The sequence below is a fragment of the Ursus maritimus genome, unplaced genomic scaffold, assembly GCF_017311325.1.
Source record: "Ursus maritimus isolate PB19 unplaced genomic scaffold, ASM1731132v1 scaffold_1, whole genome shotgun sequence".
NCBI classification, from domain to species: domain Eukaryota; kingdom Metazoa; phylum Chordata; class Mammalia; order Carnivora; family Ursidae; genus Ursus; species Ursus maritimus.
Window position 1 is genome coordinate 105,026,459 of NW_024423343.1, and position 7,525 is coordinate 105,033,983.

Genomic DNA, 7,525 nt, shown 5'->3' on the forward strand with positions numbered 1-7,525 from the left:
TTTGGGTTTTTGTTTGTTTACTTGTTTGATATTTTAGGTTTTCCCTGTGGCTTACAAGTGTTCTTCAAAAATAAAAAAAAAAATTTTAAGTAATTAAAATAGCACAGAGGACTTTTGTTTTAAAAGCTACCCTCTCCCACCCTATTCCCCCACCCATGGGCCTGCTCTCCAAAAGCTCTTTTTACCATCGTGAATAGTAGGTCTCCAGTTGGTCGCATCATTTTTCTAGATAATGCTTATTATCTAGTTTTTTACTTGCCAACTGTAAATAATGTGTCCTGACTTCTTGTGACGGTTACTCTCCATTTACCTGCCTTCCAGACCCATTCTCCCCTACTTCCACCCAGGGGAGGGACTGAGGGCAAAAATGAGTGATCTTTTCTCACACTTCATCAATGGTCCAAAATAATGCCATATTTTAGTGAGCTTCATATTTGGCTTATTTTTACAGCTTTTTGTTTGTTTTTCTGGGTTTTTAGTCAACATTTTTTCCTCTGTGAAGAAGCAATGTATGCATTCTTACCAGTTTCAGTTATATCCAGCTGCTCAATCATCTTTTTTCCTACAGCATTATCCCTCCTGAAGTTCACCATCCTCCAGAACTCAGAGAAAGCCCTGAATCCTTCCTGTCTTGTCCTTCAGCCACACCCACTGTCACCTGCATCCTTCAGTTTGTTTCCCAAAGTTAAGAGTCTCACATGGTTTGTCTCCCTCTCTGATGACTTCCCATTCTGTTTTCCCTCCCTTCCCCTATGATCCTCTGCTCCGTTTCTTATATTCCACATATGAGTGAAACCATATGATAATTGTCTTTCTCTGATTGACTTATTTTGCCCAGTATAATGCCCTCTAGTTCCATCCAATTGTCATGAGAGAAGAATAAAGACATCTTTGGCTATGTAAAGAGTCAACAAGTTTAGCTCTTATTCCGAAGAACAATGTCTTCTTTTTCTTTTGTTTTGAAAAACAAAGCTGGAGGTATCACAATTTCCGATTCCAAACTGTACTACAAAACTGTAGTAATTAAAACAGTATGGTATCTGCACAAAAGTAGACATATAGGTGAATGGAACAGAATAAAGAGCCCCAAAATAAAACCACACTTATATGGTCAATTAACTTACAAAAGGAGACAAGCATAGCCAATGGAAAGAAGACAGTCTCTTCAACAAATGGTGTTGGGAAAGCTGGACAGCTTCACGCAAAAGAATGAAACTGGACCACTTCTTACACCGTACATAAAAATAAACTCAAAATAGATTAAAGACCTAAATGTGAAAATCGAAACCATAAAACTCACAGAAGACAGCACAAGCAGTAATTTCTCTGACATCAGCTATAGCAACATCCTTCTAGATATGACTTCTGAGGCAAGGGAAACAAAAGCAAAAAAAAAAAAAGAAATTATTGGTAATTCCTTCAGCTTTAAGTTTCCCCTCTTTAATTGGACTTTCATCTTACCCATTACAGATGGTCCCCAGTTTAGGATGGTCCAACATAGGATTTTTAGACTTCCCCTTCAGTATAAACCATCCTTGCAAGTTTGAATTTTGACCTCTTCCCAGGCTAGTGATATGTGGGATTGATCCAGTCTCATGATTCTAGGCAGTAGCAGCTCCTGGTCTGTCACGTGATCATGACGGCAAACAACCCACCTGCAATCATTCTGTCCTCCCACAACCACTCTGTTTCTCACGTTCTGTACAGTATTTAACAAATTATATGAGATATTCAATACAATAAAAATGGGCTTTGTGTTAGATGATTTTACCCAACTGTAAGCTAATGTAAATGTTTTGAGCACATTTAAGGTACCGTAGGCTGTTATGATGTTCAGGAGGTTAAGTGGATTAAATGCTTTGACAACTTATATTTTCATCTTACAATGGGTTTAAGTTGAGGAAGATCTAGATATCGTTAGTTGTCTGTGTAATCTGTATATTCTTATTGTCATTGTCAAAAATTATTTCATTATTTGCTTTTCCTTTTACGTGGCACATCACTCTTAATTTTATGTTTTTATTATTTTCTCAAATTTCTGAGCATATTGAAGTTCTGCCTTGTCCCTTTGTTTTCTTTAAGTTCTCTTCTTCTTTATCTTTGTTTCTTTTATCGAAGCTAGTGTTTCCGTTTGTTCAGCTTGGCTTTTTTCGTCCACGTTCTGGTTTTTATATGTGACTTGGTTGTCGTATACAGTTGTCTATCAATGTTTAAAAATCAAAGACCAGGCTGATCATTCTAAAGAGTTGTTAAGGATTTTCTCTTCTATTGTTTGAATCTGTTTCCTAATTAGTCTTTCTCCTGGGAGGAAGAAATCTGGCTGAGAGATCTGTTTCTGGACTAAATGTTCTCTGCTGTAGGGTATGTGGAGAGGAGCTTCCCAAAAGGCTAAGGGCCACCAAATTTCAGAAAGAGGAGGGTTTCACCAAAAGAGGCTGCTTCCCACACTAGTAGCCTTGACTCACACAGTTTCTTAATTTCCTTAGAAGCCCTTCACACGTTTTTGTCTGTAGGGGCAAATTTCTCTGGCAGACCTGACATTTTGTACCCAAAGGTGGGGAAGCAAGGAGGAGTTGCTTCTGCCCCAAATAAACATTTAACCAATCTCCTTGTCTTCATCCTCACTTCCAACCCCCACATTCCAACCTGCCATCTCTGAGCCCAGGCGCCTGTAGTTCTGACAGGCTTAGTCCAGCCCTCACTCCCCACCACCACCACCACCACACACATACACATCCTGGTCACGCTGCAGCCTCCCTGAGCTTCCTCTGGACTGGAGTCTCCGTCTCTCTATTTCCTCCCCCAACATACCCCATACCCCATCCATCTTCCTGGAATTCTTGGAATCTCACACATACTGAAGGATCCCCTTAGAACCTCTCCACTTTGTGAGCTTATTTCTTTAATTACTCCTTTAATATAATCGTAATGGGTTATCAAAAGAGTACAAAATATGCTAAGTCTATTGTCTTGAGCCATACACTTGAAGGGACTTATAATGAGATAAATAAATATACAGTCACCTGTACCCCTGTCCCTTTGGCAGGACTGTTCCCATCTGTGAGTGGGCATAGTTATATCTATGTCTGTCTGTGTATTACATATGATATTTTGACTTTTTTCTTTGGTGCTATGAAGTCTCTGTCTTTACCATCTTGATAAATATGTGAAACTCCAAGAAGTACCTATACCAGCCTCTTCAGAGCACAGCAGACATAGGTGTCATGAACCCCATTTTGACAGGAGAAAATTTGGAGGCAAAATCACTTAGCAAAGTTGCAAGTGCTGAGTCAGGAATGAGAAGCCGTGTCTGCCACATTCCGAATCCTGTTTTTTCTTTGCTCATGAGCTTGTTCTGAGGATTAAATGAGATAAAATATGTAGAGCTCATAGCAAAAGTTTGGCAAATGTGATTACCATTCTGGTTCCCCCTTCTTAGTCATAGCTACATACCCCAAATCCCTCCCTTCTCTTGGCCAAAGAGAATAAAAGCCTTCAAACCTCCTCATTTATGGTTTCTTCTCTGTGCCGCTGGGAAAGGGGAGAGGCTCCTGGCCAGGGCTGCAGAATCTGCTGTCACTGATCTCTCTGTGCTTCTCTGGACCCCACCCTCCCCATTCCCACCCCATGCTCCTCATTACTCACAGCTTGTGGCAGCCTTAACCAAACAAACCCCTGCTTCCTCTCTCTTCTCTTAAAATATGCTGAGCCACAGTTTGGTTTTATTAAAAGCTTCCAACTTGCCAATCAGTTAAGTCAAGCCATGTTTCTGTGCTAATGAGAAAAAAACAGAAAAAGGCCCAAGGAGAAAATATTTGCAATACACATAAAAAAGTGTTGTTGTCTTTTCTGTATAAAGAGCTCAAACAAATCAATAAGAAAAACATTAACCACACTTCTGAGTGAGAAACAGCATGAACAAAATATTCACCCAAAAGAACATGCAATTTCTAAATAAGCATATAACAGTATATTCAATCCCACGAGTAATCAAGAAAATGCAAAGTCAAATAATCACATATTTCTCATCCACAGAATTATCAATATTTAAAATCTAATGCTTGATTCTGGCAAGAAGCTCTGAGATGAGCACTTGATTGGGGAGAATATAAATTGTTACGGCCACAACTCGTGAACGTATCAAATGCCTGAAACATAGTCTTGCAACCTTTGATCCAATTGGTCCATTACTGGGATACAAGCTAAGGAAAAAATATGAAAGTCAGGGGCACATGTGTGGCTCAGTAGGTTAAGGTCTGTCTTCTGCTCAGGTCATGATCCCAGGATCTTGGGATCAAGCCCGTATCAGGCTCCCTGCTCAGTGGGAAGCCTGCTTCTTCCTCTCCTCCTCGCTCATGCTCTCTCTCGCTACCTCTGTCTCTCTCTCAAATAAATAAATAAAATCTTTGGGGAAAAAATATGAAAGGCAGATATTTGTGTTCATATGGTTTATCACAGCAAAGAAAAGGAAGCAACTTAGTGATTAAAACAAATTAAAGATCTTTTGTACTTTTATATGGGAAAATGGTCATCGTATAATGTTTGGTAGTGAAAACTCAGCACTTGAAATCACATATTCAGTAACATCTCCGTAGTATAAAGCAAATGTCCACAAATGTGTAAAAGACTAGAAATGAATGTACCTGAATGTGCTAGATACTATAAGCAGTTGTTAGAGTTTGGGATATATATACATACATATATATATATATGTATGTATATATATCCTCTCTGTTACACACACACACACACACACACAGAGAGAGAGAGAGAGAGAGAGAGAGAGAGAGAGAAAGAACATCTGTCACTTTGATACAGGCAAAAACTTCTAATTAGAAATTTTAAAGGACCCAAGTAAAATCTGCCTGCCTCTGTCTGTAAGAGCTGACGGACAGGGACTGAAATAGGGTGCCTCCAGGAAGGAAGGAGCCCTGAATGTGTGTGTGTTTGGGTGGGGATAAAGCGGGCAGGGATGCCCCTCCCATGGGCCACTCCTGCTGTATGTAGCTCTGGGAAGGAAGCAAAACTTCCCCTCTGAGACTCCATCACACCCTCTCACTCTGTGGGGAAGTCAGCAGCTTATTCCAGCCCCATCCTGCACACATTCCTGAGGCTGCCAGAACTGAGTCCCAGGCCTGGCTGCACTACCTCACACAAATTCTTGTCACTCCTCCCAACCTCCTTTTTCTCACTTTTAAAATGGGCCCTTGGCAATATCCTCTTTGGTGGTATTTATGGGAATTAAATGAGATAGCAGTTTTATTGTTATAAGATATAGCTGAGTTCTTGCTACTCCAGTAATAAATATTCAACAGAGAAAGACACACTGCATTTCTGTAACTTAACATCAGACCCTTACCATATAATCTACTTTTTCATATAATTATTCTGCTTTTAAAAAAAATATTTTTTAAAAATATTCCTCATTTCTTTAAAATTAGACACTTCCATGGTTAAATCTTCTAAAATATATCAAACGTTTCCCTGCTAGCTAAACAAACACTCACCATTAAACACTATTTATCTTCTTTTCAGAATAGCCTGGGGTGCTTACTGTAAGTGTGCCCATCAGGGGAAGGGGACCAATATCTTCAATGACTTAAACTTAATATCTTTAACCTATTTGCTGAGTAAGACATTGTATTATCACATTATTATCTAATGTATTAGTCACAGCAATCTAACTTTGCAGACTGTTCGAATTTCACAGATGAGAAAATTGAGGCTCAGAGGAGTTAAATAAAATGCCGACAGTCAGTCCCCTAGAAGGCAGTGAAGACTCAAACCCAGATGGCGTCCCAAAGCCTTGGGTGCTTTGGGCCAGCCCATTGTGCAGTCACATCCTCCACTTCTGGTTGGATCTAAGAAGCTTTAATTGTATAATAAATGCTACTTTGTTTCTGTATCTAACTTTAGAGTTTGTGGAGCTTTCTACCTTTCTTTAGTTAATTGTTTGGCTTCCTCTTTGTAAGGAATTCTTGTTATATTCCAGTGCTTTTAACCTGTCCTACCTTGGGAAGTGACATAAGCGAATGTCTTATGATTATGTCTAAAGGCCAGTTGGCTGCCAGTGAGCCTTAAGAAGTCTTCCCATAAGTGAGGTGCAATGACTTGGGGACTTGTTCTTTGGTTACCTATTGGCTCTTTTGGCTTCCTTCCAGTTCCCCAGCTGCATTTCAGATAATTGAAGTTGTTTAATTTATGAATTCTGAATATAGAGGATACCGTTAGCCAACATGGTCCTATATGTACTACAAAACAAAATGCTCAAGTGTTGCTAGTTTCTAGTAAATGCCTGTCTTGTCCCAGTTATTTTACAGACATTGCTTCTGCAAAACTCTGGAATGCAAATGTTCTTGTCCCCATTTCCTAAGCGAAGAAACGGAGACTCAAAAGTGTTCTGTGAATAGTTCCCTTCACATGAACATGTATTTGTCCAGCATGGGAGTTTCACTAAAGATTGACAAGCAGTGTGAGTTTCTTCATTAACTAACTAAAGAGAATTATGAATGCTTGCCCACTGTGTTAAACAAGTCATCCTAATAATAAGTTGGTCCAGCCCACATCTTGGGAAAGGTGTCTGCCCTGCACACCTCCAGGGGGCAGCCTTACATTGTGTTCAACCTGGATGATACTCCCAAGGGCACACACATTGTGCAGACATCTGGAATGGGGCCCCCGGACTGCAGCAGAGCAACCTTAATGGGAGAAGCCCGGAGGGTGTCACAGCAGTGCACTGGAAGACTGACAAGTAAACAACAACAAAAAGCCCCACAGGGAGGACTAGTCATCAGAGAGGAAAAGTGCAGGGTGTCTCTTGGGTCTGAGATTTAAAACAAGGGTGACATGATCTCAAGTTCCCTGCCCTCTCCGGTGGGGAGAGGGCAGAGATAAAATGCTACATATAACATAGCATTCTTTCTGGGTATGTAAGTAGACTCCATTTAACTAACCAGAGTGTCAAAATCCACTTCAAGGTTTTAATTGCCTACGTAAAATGAAACATTTACAAACTCTACAATGTCTGGACGCCTCAGACAGAAGTGATTCAAATAAATCACATGGCCTTTGTCCAAGCAATCCCCTTTTCTAAGAATCTTTTCCAAGCATTAGCGCACGGACTGGGACTGGGACAGCGCCCTTGAGGGGCCAGCCATGCAGGGACTTCCCAGGCCACCAAAGTCCCTCAGCTCTGAGAGGCCACCCTGCCACGGAGTGGCAAAGCAGCCAGCCAAGATTCAAACGCAGGTCTGTCCCTATTTGGTCACCGGCCCTGTCAGAGCTGGGGCAGGCCATCCTGTCGCATCTGGGAGTTTTCAGTCCACACACAGGGGAATTCTCCACCACAACCTCTGAGTCTGGTAGCTGCAGACCGAAACAGAAACGTAGTTAGAAAAACGTGATTCTTGCGCAAGAAAGTTTGAACAGAGAAGAGTTCAGACGTGGGTGGGTGTGTGTGTTTAAAAAGAAAGAAAGAAAGAAAAAGAAAGGAAAGAAAGAAAGAAAGGAAAGAAAGAAAGAAAGA